We start from the raw sequence: 15,640 nt of genomic DNA, 5'->3' as shown, positions 1-15,640 counted from the left end.
GCCTTTTTGATTGTTGGGAATAAACTCTAAGGTTGGCAGGAACACTTTAAATTTGAAACTAATGCCACATTCCTCTTTAATCCCAGCATAGGATCTGAGCTTTGGGGTATGCTTTGGTATGAGGGCTGCATCTTGTGTGAAAGCAGGCACTGAACTGTGGACATTATTGATTAGGTGATGAGGGAAAGTGGGGAGATGAGAGTCTAGGGCTAGGGTTCAGCTTACAGAGCTGCAGACAAACTGAGCTGCTCTAAAACAGAGAAGATGCCTCTATGGAGTGGTTGGTGAGCCTTCAGAAGGTCTTCCTGCCTGAAAAATCTTCTCTGCACACCTGCCAGGGTGTCAGTGTTATGGATTAAGGTGTTCATCTGCTCACCTGGTAATCTCTCCACCTACCCATTCATTTACTTATTTATCTGCCATACTTTTATTGAGGGCCTACTGTGTCCTAGACCCTGCACTAGTTAGGGATGGAGTAGTGGATGAGGAAGGAGTCTTTCCCCTCAGGGAGTTCACATTTATAGTACAATTTGGTGGGTTTTATGATAGTTGCACAGAGAGTTATGGGAGTACATGAAGGACCAACAAAATACTGCAAATCAAACCGAGCAGGATATAAAAATGATCATCTGACCAAGTTGGACTTCACCCGGGAATGCAAGGGTGGTTTCACATTAGAAAATCTGCATATAAAATTTGCTACTTTAGTAGGTTAAAGGGAAAAAACTATATGATCATCTTAGAGTAGGGAAAACATGTGATAAAATTTAACATCCATTCATGATAAAACCTCTTAGCTGTTTAGAAATAGAAAGGCACTTCTTTACCTTGACAGACTATCTACCAGAGAAACTACAGAAAACATCATTTTTTTTCTTAAATTTTTAAAAAGAGAACAATATAATTAATGTACCCATGTGCCCATTATCCGGTTTCAGCAATTACCAACTCGTGGGCAATCTTATATTTTTTTAGTATGCTAAAATATAGATAGCATAAAATTTGCCATTTTAACCATTTTAAATGTACAGTTCAGTGGCATTAATTACATTCACAATGCTTTGCAACCATTACCACTATCTACTTCTAAAACTTTTTCGTCAGCTCAAACAGAAACCATGAACCTATTAAGGAATAACTTCCCATTACCTACCCCCTCCCTGCAGGTGACCTCTAATCTACGTTTGTCTCTATGAATTTGCCTATTTTAGATATTTAATGTAAGTGGAATTATATAATATTTGTCCTTTTGTGTCTGGCTTATTTTACTTAGCCAGAAAATTCACATTATTTCATAATGTTTTCAAGGTTCATCTATGCTGCAGCATGCATCAGAACTTCATTCATTTTTATGACTGAATAATATTTCATTGTGTATACCACTTAAAAAATCTATTTAAAAATATTTATTCATCTATTGATACTTAGGTTATTTCCTCTTTTGTCTGCTGTGAACATTCACATGCTGGTATCTGTTTGAGTCACTGTTTTCAGATATTTGGATATATACCTAGGGGTGGAAGTGTTGGGTCATATGACAATTTTATGTTTAGCTTTTGAAGAATTGTCAGACTTTTCCACAGTGGCTGTACCACTTACATTTCCAGTGGCAATGTACTAATTTTCCACATCTTTGCCAACACTTGTTATTTTCATTAAAAAAAAATTATAGTCGTCCTCATAGGTGTCAAATGGTATCGAACTGTGGCTTTGATTTGCATTTCCACAATTATCAGTGATACTGAGCATCATTTTATGTGCTTATTGGCCATTTGCATATCTTCTTTGGAGAAATACCTATTCAAGTTCTTTGCCCATTTTTAAATTGGGTTGCTTGTCTTGTTGTTGAGTTGTAGTTGTTGTTATGTATTCTGGATGGTAAACCCTTATTAGATATGTGATTTGCAAACATTTTCTCCCATTCTGTGGGTTGTCTTTTCATTCTCTTGCTAATGAGAGGCACAAAAGTTTTAAAAAATTTTTTTAAATTTATTTTTTTTATTGAAGTATAGTTGATTTATAATGTGTTAATTTCTGCTATGTAGCAAAGTGATTCAGTTTTTTATATATATATATATATATATATATATATATATATATATATATATATATATATATACACACACACACACATTTGTTTTTATATTCTTTTCCATTATGGTTCATCACAGGATATTGAATATAGTTTCCTGTGCTATACAGTAGCACCTTGTTGTTTAAAAAAGTTTTTAAATTTTGATGAAGTGCAGTTTATCTATTTTTTTCTTTTATCACTTGTGGTTTTGTGTCATATTTAAGAAACTGTTGCCCTATCCAAGGTTATGAAGTTTGGCCCGTACGTTTTCTTCCAAGAATGTTATAGTTTTAGCTGTTAAATTTAGATCTTTGCTCCATTTTTAGTCAATGGCACCCTTGTTAAAAATCAATTGATGTAATGATATAAGAGGGTATGTTTATCCTTATGTCAATATAAGAGTATATATTTATCTTTATGTGAGTTTTGTGTAGTTTTGATTATTGTAGCTTTGTGGTAAGGTTTTGAAATCAGGATGTGTAAATCCTCCAACTTTGTTGTTCTTCAGGATTATTTTGGGTAGGGTACCTTAAAATTCCATGTGAATTTTAGGATTAGTTTTTTCATTTCTGCAAAAAATGCTTTTGTGATTTTGACAGAGAATATGTTGAATCTGTATATTGCTTTGGGTAGTATTGTCATCTTAATGAAATTAAGTCTTCCAGTTCAGGAACCCAGAACATCTTTCTATTTATTTAGGTCTTCTTTAATTTCTTTTAGTAATGTGTCGTAGCTTCCAGTGTATAAGTCTTTTGGTTAAAGGCTTTCTTCTTTGATTAAATTTATTCCTAAGTATTTTATTCTTTTTGATGCAATTTTATTTATTTATTTATTTATTTTTTAAAATTTATTTTTGAAAAAAAAAAAAATTTATTTTTGGCCACGTTGGGTCTTTGTTGCTGTGTGCGGGCTTTCTCTAGTTTCAGTGAGCTGGGGCTACTCTTTGTCGCGGTGTGCGGTCTTCTCACTGTAGTGGCTTCTTGTTGCAGAGCACAGGTTCTAGGCACACAGGCTTCAGTAGTTGCAGCATGCGGGCTCAGTAGTTGTGGCACACAGGCCCTAGAGCACATGGATTTCAGTAGTTGCGGTGTGTGGGCTCAGTAGTTGTGGCATGCAGGCTCTACGGTACGTGGGCTTCAGTAGTTGTGGTGCGTGGGCTCAGTAGTTGTGGCTCACGGGCTCTAGAGTGCAGGCTCAGTAGTTGTGCCACATGGGCTTAGCTGCTCCATGGCATGTGGGCTCTTCCCAGGCCAGGGATCGAATCTGTGTCCCCTGCATTGGCAGGTGGATTCTTAACCACTGTACCATGAGGGAAGCCCTGATACTATTTTAAATGGAATTATTTTCTTAATTTTCTTTCTGGATTGCTAGTTGTTAGTGTATAGAAATGCAACTAATTTGAGTTTTGATTTTGTACCTGCAGCTTTTGTACCTGCTGAATTTATTAGCTCTAATAGTTTTTGTTTGTAGATTCTTCAGGGTTTTCTTTGTATAAGATCAAGTCACCTTCAAACAGATAGTTTTGCTTCTTCCTTTCTAATACGGATGCCTTTTATTTCTTTTTCTTGCCTAATTGCTTTGGCTAGAACATCCAGTATTATGTTGAATCTAAGTGACAAAAGCAGGCATCCTTGTGTTATTCCTGATCTTAGAGGAAAAACTTTTAGTCTTCCATCATTGAGTATGATGTTAGCTGTTGGTTCTTCATATATGACCTTAATTATGTTAAGGAAGTTCTTTTCTATCCCTGGTTTATTGAATGTTTTTATCACGAAACGATGTTGGATTTTGTCAACTGCCTTTTCTATGTCAATTGAGATGATCATGTGTTTTTTTTTTCCTTCACTCTACCAATGTAATGTATTAAATGGATTAATTTTCATATGATGAACCGCCCTTGTATTCCTAGGATAAATCCCATTTGATCATGTTGTATAATCCTTTTGATATGCCGCTGAATTTGCCTTGCTAGTATTTTGTTGAGGATTTTTGCATGTATATTCATAAGGGTACTGGTCTGTAGATTTCTTGTAGTGTCCTTGTCTTGCTTTGGTGTCAGGGTAATTCTGGTCTCACAGAATGAATTAAGAAGTGTTCCCTTCTTTTTTTGGAAATTTTAGAAGGATTGGTATCTGCTACCTTTCTTAATAGGCACGTTGCTGGGTAGTAGGCCATGGGCTGTGTGGTGTGGGGGTACCTATTTGGAGCTCTGGCATCTTTTTTTTTTTTTTTTTTTTTGGTCTCTTCACCTCTATCTTGGCTAACTGTCTTGGCAGCCAGGCATACTGGTGATGCAGACTGGAAGTCTTCTGGTAAAAAGGTCAACTTGATAAGTTGGATTTTAAGACTGCAGCTATTTCCTTGTGCTCTCTCTTTCCGTGATAGATAGATGGTCTTGCTGAGCAAGGTCTCTGTGATCCCAGGCACCAGAACGAATTAGCAGATAAGGGAGGGCTTTCCTGGTGGTGCAGTGGTTGGGAATCCATCTGCCATTGCTGAGGACATGGGTCTGAGCCCTGGTCCAGGAAGGTCCCACATGCCATGGAGCAACTGGGCCCGTATGCCACAACTAGTGAGCCTGCGCTCTAGAGCCTGTGAGCCACAACTACTGATCCCATGTGCCACAAATACTGAAACCTACCTGCCTAGAGCCCATGCTCAGCAGCAAGAGAAGCCACCGCAATGAGAAGCCTGCACACAGCAACGAAGAGTAGCCTCTGCTCACTGCAACTAGAGAAAGCCCATGTGTAGCAACAAAGACCCAACACAGCCAAAAATAAATAAATAAACTTATTAAAAAAAAGTAGATAAGGGAACAGGTTCTGTGTTGAAAATAATGATTAAGTATTTTCTCATATATCTAACATTTTAGGAAGAAAGACTTCATTGAGCATAGCTTTCCATAATTCTAATAACTTCATGTCTGATCACAGAGATGGCTACGCACACTTTTTTTTCAAAGTACTAATATTTCATATACATGTGCCATTATGTTCTTCATTCAACAGTATTTTATGTATCTGTTTTCATGTTTCACTATAGTTCATATTTTCACTGACATTATTTTACATTGTGTATTCCACGTGACCCCCTTTTAGATTATTAATTTTATTCAACTAACAGATATTTTTTGAGCGTCTGCTACAGTGCTAGGCAATGAGGATACAGCAGTGGTTTAGGTGGACATTGTCCCTGCCCTTGCGGAGCTCCCAGTCAGATGGGTTGTAGTTGTTATAGGCCCATGAAATGGAATTTCACTGACCATATAACACAGCCTTGGAGAGGATGAGGAGGTTGTGTAGTCTCTAGCCCTGGCTCCTATTGCTGCTTGCTTTTTTAAAAAAATTTAATTTATTTATTTTTGGCTGCATTGGGTCTTCGTTGCTGTGCGTGGGCTTTCTCTAGTTGGGGTGAGCGGGGTCTACTCTTCGTTGTGGTGCATGGGCTTCTCATGCAGTGGCTTCTTGTTGCATGCAGAGCACAGGCTCTAGGTGCATGGGCTTCAGTAGTTGTGGCATGCAGGCTCAGTAGTTGTGGCTTGCAGGCTCTAGAGCACAGGCTCAGTAGTTGTGGCACATGGGCTTAGTTGCTCCGTGGCATGTGGGATCTTCCCGGACCAGGGCTCGACCCCACGTCCCCTGCATTGGCAGGCGGATTCTTAACCACTGCGCTACCAAGGAAGCTCCTACTGCTGCTTCTAAAAAGCAAGCGAGGCTTTGTCAGGACAGTGGCAGTTCTGCTTGTGACTGGGCTCTTAGCAAAGCCCAGGATGGGGAGCCCTGGGACCATTGCAGAGTCAGCTCTGAAATGGGGCTGCTGCAGCAGGGAGGACCGCTGTTTCCTAGGCAATACTCTGCTTAATATTTTTAGTGCGTGGTCACCGGCAGAACTAAATGTGGTTTCTGATCCCAAATTGGTAATAAATGTAGACATATTTAGAGTCAGAAACAATGCATTTAAAATCCTCTCCTCCTTAATTGTCTTGCCAAGTGCTGAGTTTAGGTTTCTTTGTTTCTTGGCTACCTACCCAGCCTCCCACAATCTCTCAGAGAAGGCGCCCAGATTTTCTCTGGGTGTTAGGTGGGATTCTGAAAACCGTGAGTTATGGCTCCCTGAGCCGTGTTGAGAAGCATCTGATTTTTGTGTTTCTGCCCACGTATGTAAATGTGTACACTTTAAAATTTATCCTCCTTTCAAGTTTTTAAGGATCTGGAATTATGAATAGTCTTGGACTCTCAGGTGTGTTAAAAATAAAATATGTTGTTTCAGTTGCTGACTTACCTCGAAGACATAGTCAATGCCAACATGGTAGTCGCGAGTTCAGTGATTGGTGATCCGTACTTGTGCTGCCGCTAAGGTTTTCTGTAGGTAAATGCTATTTTCTTGGGGTTCCTCAGTTAGTTTCAGGATCACCCTAATTGTTGTCCATCTCATCATTTCTAAGTTATAATTTGTGTCTCAAGTTGTCCAGAACAGTATCTATTTTCTCACGGCATATTCCTTAACAGCACTTTCTTCTTAATTGTACTGTCTGAGACTCAGATATGGAAAACCATGCTACTCACTGATGGTCAACAGGACATAAAACACCTGCGGACAGTGATGGTATCTTTTGTATGTTGTGTTATACAGTATGGTTCCCAGTGTGCTCAGGGGACCTGAGGTACCTGTTTCTAGAGTGTGAATGCTGAATTCTTGTAATCCAGAGTACCAGAGTGGCTGGCACAGAATAAGGATTGGTGTGCTTACTGATTTGCAGATAGTCCACTTGGAGCTATGGACTAGAAGTCATACCTTCTTCCCTATCCTACTATAGTCCCACTATGAGGCCCTGACCTTTGCTGGAAGTTTGGACACAGCAGGGGAAAAAAAAGATGAACTCTGATCCCTCTCCAGCCCCAGACTGTGGTTTGTAGATGAGTGTATGAAGGTCCTGGTATTCTTGGGGAGCAGGCTATAAAGAAAGCCCATCATGCTTACTGTTAGGAGATATAGTTATTAGTTTAAAAGGAGAGGGAAGGAGGTGGCCCTGGAGCTCTTACTCCCTAGATAGCAACTGACCCTTTCTAGGGTGGTCCAAGCAGTCTAAGTCTGCTGAATTTGCCTCTGCTGCTCTTGCCTTCCCTATTCTCTCTTAGAGATATGAGAGCAGCAGGAGGAATATGAAGACAGGCCTGAATCACCAGGAAGCTGGGCTCTGAAGTGGCTGTTCTTAGTCAACTCTCCGGTGGGCACTGATGCAGAGCCAGCCAATATCGCTTAAAGGTTTCAATGGAAATGCCTCTGTAGCCACCTAGAGTGTAGTCCAGGTGTGTGGGCAGATTTGCAGCTCAGGGAAGCTGGGTTCCAAGGAGAGACTTGATTATCAGAACAGAAGACATTTCTATATGGGGGTGAAGCCTTACTGCTTTTGTTTATCCTGTCCTTTGCTCAGAATTTTCTCTAACAGTAGTTGTTAGTGAGAGCTACAAGCTTCTTGAGCCCTTGGTTTGTGTCAAGCATTGTGCTTTATGCTTCATGTCATCTCATTTAATGCTAACACCCATCCTACAAAATAGTTACTATTAAGTCCCTTTTTAGATGAAGGAATTGAAACTTGGAGAGAGGTTAGGTGGCTAGCCCTAAGTCCCACAACTAATTGGGGAGACCTGGGTGGAAATCCAGGTCTGGAGTGGAGATGGAGTTGAGTAGAGTTTTTGGTAACCTTGGCTGCTGTCATGAGACACAGGCTGATCACTCTAAGGACCTCATGCAGTGTTGGGGAGCAAGTATAAGGAGTAGATTTCCTTGCCCACTCCCTGCTAGAAACGTGCAGTCTGGAGCCTAGTGGAAAATACACTGACCACGGCTGGTATATTTCTCTACTTTGCCTGGTTGCTTGCTGGTGTGCTTAGGCAAGCCCCATTCACCCTTTTGGGCTCTATTTTCTTCATGTGCCATGTAGAAATAATCCTGTCCTATATATTTCATGCGTGGGGAATAGGATCATAGACTAGTTGTAAATGAGCTTGGATATCATCTTGGCCAACTTTTACCCAATATAGTTCTCTCCTCCTCTCTTGCTAAGTTCTTTCCAGACAGTTGGGTATGTATGAGGGGAGTGCTTTGTGCTGGACTCTGTGAGGGAGAGCAAGGATGCTTTTGCTTCTTGTACAGCTGGGGAGCCTGAGTTACGGGAGGTTAAGAGGTCAAGTCACACAGGGTGCCAGTGAACTGGTTGCAATCTGAGGCAAGGGCCTTCTTCTTCTTGAATATCTGTGTCTCTACTGTGGGCTGGGCTGTGCGAAGGACATTCAGTAATCAAAATGTGTGTGCATGCGTGTGTACATGCGTGTGTGTGTATGATGTGCAGAAATATAGATGTGGTAGAAGTGGCTCTCTCCGCAAGAGGGCTCCAGTAGGCTCATTAAAAAATTTCTCTCCTGACACAAAATGTGTGCCTTTTTATTCACATTGTTGCAAAACAAATAAAATGAATGGCTGATTTCATAGACCACTCGAAAGGCAGCATGGTCTGTAGAAAGAGCATGGGTTCTGGGGCCAGAATGGCTTTGATTCCTGACTCTACTACTCTCTGACTGTGTGAACTTGGGCAAATTACTTAACCTCTCTGAATTTTAGTCCCCTCATGGGCAAAATAAGCAGCATATTAGAACCCCATCACAGGGTTGTGGTGAAGAGTAAATGAGCTTAGAACTTTGCTTGGAACATAGAAAGTGCTCTATAAATATTGACTATAATTATTATTATACAGAATTTATTTTCTTCTGGGCTGCCCAAATACTGCATTTTAATACTAGGGAATCGGGTGTCATGGGGATATTTATCTTTATCCCTCGGTCCAAGTGCTATAATTATGATTATTACAGCTCTACAGAGTGTAAGGACTAAAGCTTCAGAGCGGTCTGAGGCATGGCTGAGAGCTCAGAGAAGGTGGAGTTGTGTGTCTGATGGGAGTTTGTTCTTGGAGACTTTGTCTCCTTGCCTCCTTTCTCTACTGATGTGACTGTGTCCATCACTATCCTGAGGATGTGTGTGTTGAGGGGTAGCTCTACTCCATCAAGGGAACCTACCATATGGCATCGGAGAATCTCTCTATATGACCACCAGGGTCAGTATTTTCTCAGTTATCATTATGACTCTAGGGGAAAGGTTGAAAAAATTGGATTTAGAGAAGTGGCCCCAAATCTCCAAACTTCAGTGGACCTACTCAACTTTTCCAGGTGTTCTACCCTTGTGCCTCTATTTCTTCACAAGTGTGCCCTCTTTTGAAGGGCCCTCCAGCTTCCTTGTTGCCAAATCCAGTGGCTTTTCTCATCCTCGTTCTGACTCACCTCTTGATTTTGTTGAACCCACAACTTGATTTTCTCAGGATTCCCTCCTCTCTTGACCTGTGTAATTCTGCACTATTCTTAATGTTCTTCATCTTGGTCCCTGGATTGCTCCTCTTTCTTTCTTTCTTTTTTAAAAAAATTATTTATTTATTTATTGGCTGCGTTGGGTCTTAGTTGTGGCACGCAGGCTCATTAGTTGCAGTGCGCAGGTTCTCTAGTTGTGGCATGTGGGCTTCAGAGCACCTGGGCTCTGTAGTTGTGGCATGCAGGCTCAGTTGCCCTGCAGCATATGGCATCTTAGTTCCCCCACCAGGGATTGAACCAGCATCTGCTGCATTGCAAGATGGATTCTCAACCACTGAACCACCAGGGAAGTCCCATCCTCTTTCTTTTCCTAACGTACAGTCATGGTTTGAAAACTCTTCTTGGCCCATTGTTCCTTTCTCTTTAAGTTTTCTCTGTAATACAGGAAATCTGTTATTGCTTTGGTTGTCACCTCTGGGTGATGGCACCAAAATTCTTCTTCTGCCCTAGTCCTCTCTACCTCTTTGTCTTCAACAGGCATGAAGTTGCCAGAGCCTTCCTGGATGCAGTGACAAGCCCATACCTGAAGGCATTGAACTGTTTTTTCTGTGTGTAGGTATCAAGTGCCTGCCGTGTCTTTTGGATTGTTAGCAGTCCAAATGAAGACTAAGTCTTAAGCTGCCTTCTAGCATTCAGATTCTTTGAAGGCTGGAGCTGAATAGGATAGGTCTGGAGAGGGCCAGGCTGGGCTCCCGTTTATTCAGTCACTCTACTTGTCACCTGATTTCTTTTAGAGGGAGCACTGTCTTTTGTCTCCAAGATTGCAGCTTTTTGTTAACATGCTTAGCTACCTTTTAAAAAAATTTTTTTAATTGAAATACAGTTGATTTACAATGTTGTATTAGTTTCAAATGTACAGCAGAGTGATTCAGTTATACATATCTATCTATTCCTCTTCAGATTCCTTTCCATTATAGGTTATTACAAGATATTGAGTGTATTTCTCTGTGCTATACAGTAGGTCCTTGTTGGTTATCTATTTTATATTTAGTAGTGACTTAGCTACCTTCTTGAAGATCTGTTCTCTTCTCTTCTGGGGTAGGGATGGGATTGGCCATGTCCCCCACATTTTGGAGTAGAGTATTAAGGAGGGGTCAGGAATGCCCACTTCCTATTTCATCCCATCCTGTGTTGCCTTCCTTCCAGAGCTCCAGTCCCAGCTGGGCCTGTGGAGACCTTCTTGGCTCCATGTGCTCTCTGGCAGGGCCAGCACCTGTCTCTGTGTTGCCACTGGAAAGGCCTCACTTGGGCTCTCCCTTGCAGGCTGTACAAGAGGATTTAGGCCTGGTCAGGCAGAGGCTTGGATCCACTGTGAACTTTTTACCCTCCAGTAGCCTCACCTCATCACTTTCCTTTTAGGGTGCCTTGGGTTTGTTGAGAGCAGTCCCCATTTGCATGGCCTTAGGCATGACTTCAGTATTTGGGGCACACACTGTTGCCATTACACAAATGGTCAGTGGCTTAAGGATGTTCCAGGTCCAGCCTCCCAGCCAGTTAGGGCTAGACTGGGGTTAGAAGCCACATTTCTTTTGTAGTTCAAAGCCTCTTTTTATTTAATTGCTGTCTACCTCCTGACTTTGTTTATGTCTTATGGGGGAAAAAGCCTGTTTGCCTGACCTCTTCAAACTTACTTCTCTTGTCCTTCAAATTATTCTTTAAAAATCCATTTCTCTTCCTAAGCCTTTGCACATTGTTTTTCCTTGTCAAGACTATCCTATCAGTGTTCTCTTTGCATTGTTTTTTCAGATTCATATTTGTCTGCCCAAATTAGGCAGTGAGCTTCTATTTGTGTAGAGGTGAGTGACTCTGTGTGTGTGCGTGTGTGTGTGTGTATGAGTTTGTGTAGCACATAAATAGTAATGAATGTGTTTGTGGGAAGAGTTCATCCTCTAACTGTCAGTTTGTAAAGCAGAAGACTGTCTTATAGCTCTTTCTGCAAGTGGAAGTTCTACACGATGGTGACCTGGCCCTCTGGACACTAATATGCTGGGAAAAGCACTGAATGGGCTGGGTCTGCCTCGGTGCTCAGCAGAAAACTGGCTGGAGTCTCTCCATTTTTAGCTGTGGGGGTCCTCCTCTAACATCTGTTTCCTTCACCTCCTGAAAGCAGATAACCAGCAAAAGACTTTGGTCCTAAAATTTGAGATGTGGGGTCAGCTAGAGGGTATGCAGATCCTGCAGGAGTCAGGGAGCTCTGGAGAGTGTTTCTAGGGTACCTGGCCTGGCTCTGACTGCCTGTGGGTCCAGGGGGAAGTCCTCATCCCCGGTCTAATGATGGTGTGATAACTAGGTGCCAGGTGCTGTACCGTGTACTTTCCACTCATTGTTTTATTTAATCCTCCCTAATACTCTTTGAAGTAGGAGCTCTTATTATGCCCATTTTATAGATGAAGAAACTGAGGCCTAGCGAAGTGTGTGTCCAAGATCGCATAGCTAGAAATTGGCAGAGCGAAGACTTGGCCTTAGATGTGTCTGAATCTAAATTCATGTACTGTACTTTCAACCCAATGTTTTAAATCTCTTTTCTTTAATTTCCTTCTTATAAGATGGAAGTAGAAATTCTTTCCCTTTGCCTTTTTCCAAAAGATTTGGGGAAACAAATACATGGATATACACTGTAGGTTAAGAACATGAGCATTTTATAAGATAGGAGTTCCAAGCATTCCCAGTCAGGCTGCTGAGGTGGGTCTCCCTGCCCAGAACACTTGTGATGTTTACCTGTTCCCCCTGTGCTCTGGCCCTGAGACTGGAGAGCAGCCACTGTCCATGGGACCTACCAGCATGTCAGAAGCTTTAGGAGGTCCAGCAGTTCCACTCCTCCTTCCTCTGTTGGCTTCCTGCCATCCTCATGCCATTCTTTTGCGTTCCTGCCTTAAAAGAAGATAAAAGTTACAGGAAGATATCTTATTTACATATGACCCAGTCCCCTCCTAGAGTCCTGTCTGAATTGAGAGGAGAATATAAGGCACCAGGGAGGCAAGGGCTAGTGAGTCCAAGGGCCTTCTCCCACCTGTGCCCCAAGCATCTGCTCCAGGCTGGCAATACAGATTGCTGAGAGCATCCAACCTCTATTTAAGTAGAAGTACAGACTACACGTGGCCAGTTTTGATAGAAAAATGGGCATCTCAAGTACCTTATTATCTATGTTGTCTCAAAGCCCAAGGATACTTAAGGAAAGAGTTACTGGTGGAACACTGAAATGCATTCCCCTTTCCTGGACTGAGTGATGGTATTGTAAGTCAGAAGAAGGCCATAAATGAAAAGATGTAGTTCTGTCTTCTTTTGAGAGCCCAGGATGATGGGAAGGTTTGTTATCCAGGGTGTACAGGAGCAGGTGATCAGGTGAACTCAGGGTTAGTGGGTGGCAAGTAATTTGGGGAGGGCACTAACCTCAGGCCAAGTGCCAAACTATGCCTCAGTGGGATTCCATGACTTTGGCTTTACTTATGTCAGGGTCTGACATAGGCTGCTGCTGCTGCCTATGTCCCTGCTTGTGATGGTGGACCATCCTGGCAGAACCAAACTGTGGGCCACTTCTCCTTTCCCTCTTTCTCCCTTCCCCCCAGCTTCAGTGTAAAGCCCAAGGGAAAACGTGCCTGCTTGCTCTCCATCGCCACTTCTTGAATAAGGACAAAGCCCAGGTGACATAGTTACAGGCCAGGCCTTATGAGGACAGAGGACAGCATTACCCATGCCTGCGTGCTGCAGAGTTTGCACTTGTTCTCTGGGTACCCTTGCAATGCCTGGGAAACTGTCTCACACCTTTCTCCCAGCCTCACTGCTCCTAGGCCTCTCCCCAGGCACTGCTCCCACCACCATGTTCTCTCTCTATCTCTGATTCATGGGAAAATACATGGAGCCAATGAATAGGTCAGATGTGCAGTCCACATGGAATTATTGGGGGTGGGGGAGATGAAGGATCCATTTGCGAATCGACCTGTCATCCTTAGTATTGTCAGAAAATGCTTCTGAGGGCGTTAGTGTGTGTGCAGGTGATGGAGGTGGCAAGGAGCCCTGTGGGAGCTGCCATTTCTCTCACCTGGCCTGCCATCCCACTCCAGGAGGTGGGTATGCTGTTAGTGCATCAGCTGCCCCCAACCCCTTCTTCCTCAGTCCCTTCTAGGCCTCCTCCTCCTGCTCATTTGTTGTCTTTGCCCTTGATTTCATTCTCATTTATCTGTTCCTTCTCATTTCCCCCCCACACCCCAGCATCAGTTCCCGGTGTTTATCCCTGGCTGTAAGAAGGAAGCGTCTAGCTCTCTCTGTGTGTGTATATGCATATACACATGAACGGTCTCATGTAGGGGAAGGGAAGTCTGTGGCTTTTGGATAATCCTTTTCTCTCTTAATGTATGTTGTCCTGATAATGCTGTGAGTCCCCTAATTCCATTTTTTGTTCTCCTTTTCCCCACAGCCAAGGATGCAAGAATAAAAAAGGTATGGGACATTATGGGAAGCTCTAGGGCTGTGTCCTCTTGGGACCCATCTCCCTGGGCCTTTCTTGACTTCTCATTCTTTTTTTTTTTTTTTCTGCTGTACGCGGGCCTCTTACTGTTGTGGCCTCTCCCGTTGTGGAGCACAGGCTCCGGACACGAAGGCCCAGCGGCCATGGCTCACGGGCCCAGCCGCTCCGCGGCATGTAGGATCTTCCCAGACCGGGGCACGAACCCGTGTCCCCTGCATTGGCAGGCGGACTCTCAACCACTGCGCCACCAGGGAAGCCCGACTTCTCATTCTTGATGTGGCAGCTTCTGTCCCATGTTCATCCTCACCGAGCCTTGCACTCCCACTCCTTTGCACACCCAGACATGGCCAGGCACCTGTCCAGAACCTAGTGCTGTGCTATGGACTGAGTCCGTGTCTTTCAGTGTGATTGGTGCCCCAAGGAGCCAGGTTGCTGGGGAAAGCTCATGTGGCACTCAGCCGTTCCATTTTGTCTACAAAAAAAGAGGGGAGAAACTGGCAGAAAGCAAAGGCTTTTGCTGCTGGGTGAGTATAGCATCTATTTTTAGCTCCCAAGCCTTTGCTTTTCCATTTGGCTGTGCTTTTTTAGCACAGTGCCGGTCCAGCAGGGCTGTTTTCCTTCATGGCTCCAGATGTCCTTAGGGAAAGTTTCCGTCTGCCCCCGAGAAGCTGTGGGCTGGTCACCGGGTAATAACTTCTTATAGTGGGTTCAGGCAGGGCTTTGGGTTCCACTGCAATCTTGTCACAGGACCAATTTATTGAGGTGGAACATGGAGGAGTGTGGCAGGAACAGGAAAGAGAAAAGGTAAAACCCCATGCTCTCCAGAGGTGTTTCCCTTATAATTAATTCATTTAAGACTCTTTTGAGTAAACTGCCTAATGAGGTGTATTGGGGCTGAGTGACCAACACGAAAACCTTTTATAAGGGTCTGGGCTGATACTGACAGGTTCTGAATTTTTCTAAGGTGTTTTTCTTTTTTGCTTTTTTAATTTGTTATTTTTTTTCTTTCTGCCTTTCTTTCTGAGGTCATTTGCCAGTTTGGATTAAGTTCTTTTGACTTCCACTCTAGTTTACTGACCAAAATGTTTTTACTACTCCAGTTTGCCTGTTCTAGATACTTCACTTAAGTAGAATCATACAGTATCTATCCTTTGGTATCTAGCTTATTTCACTTGGCATAATGTTTTTAAGGTTCATTCATGTTGAAGCATGTATCAGAATTTCATTCTTTTTATGGGTGAATAATATTCCATTGTATGTACCACATTTGAAAAAAAAATCATCTGTTAATGAATCCTTAAGTTGTTCCACTTTTTTGGCTCTTGTCAATAATGATGCTGTGAACATTCACCTGGAAGTATCTGTCTGAGTCAATGTTTTCAGAACTTTTGGGTGGAATATATACCTAGGGATGGAATTGCTGGATTATATATATATAGTCGTTCTATGTTTAACTTTTTGAGGAACTGCCAAACTGTCCCACAGCAGCCGCACCATTTTACAGTCCCACCAGCAATGTACTAGGGTTTTAGTTTCTCTACATCCTTGTTAACATTTGTTACTTTCTGTTTTTTTTGTTTTTTTTTTTAAATTATAGCCATAGTAGTGGATGTAAAATGGTACAGTATCTCATTGTGGCTTTGGTTTGCATTTCCTTAGTGATTAATGATGTTAAGAATCCTT

General features: G+C 42.5%; 1 protein-coding gene across 6 annotated transcripts in view; it reads left to right on the top strand.

Annotated features, from left to right (window-relative positions):
• SIL1 (SIL1 nucleotide exchange factor) overlaps positions 1–15,640 on the top strand; it is a 296,046-nt gene that overhangs the window by 96,534 nt on the left and 183,872 nt on the right. The window contains exon 2 of one of the 6 annotated variants that reach the window (XM_033853232.2): positions 13,907–13,929. The exons of the other annotated variants lie outside the window; for them this stretch is intronic. The gene's annotated coding sequence lies outside the window, so the exon portion shown is untranslated. The remainder of the gene's footprint in view (positions 1–13,906; positions 13,930–15,640) is intronic. 6 annotated transcript variants of the gene reach the window in all.

Source organism: Tursiops truncatus, chromosome 3 (genome assembly GCF_011762595.2).
Source record: "Tursiops truncatus isolate mTurTru1 chromosome 3, mTurTru1.mat.Y, whole genome shotgun sequence".
NCBI lineage: Eukaryota > Metazoa > Chordata > Mammalia > Artiodactyla > Delphinidae > Tursiops > Tursiops truncatus.
This window is presented reverse-complemented; position numbering and strand designations above follow the sequence as displayed.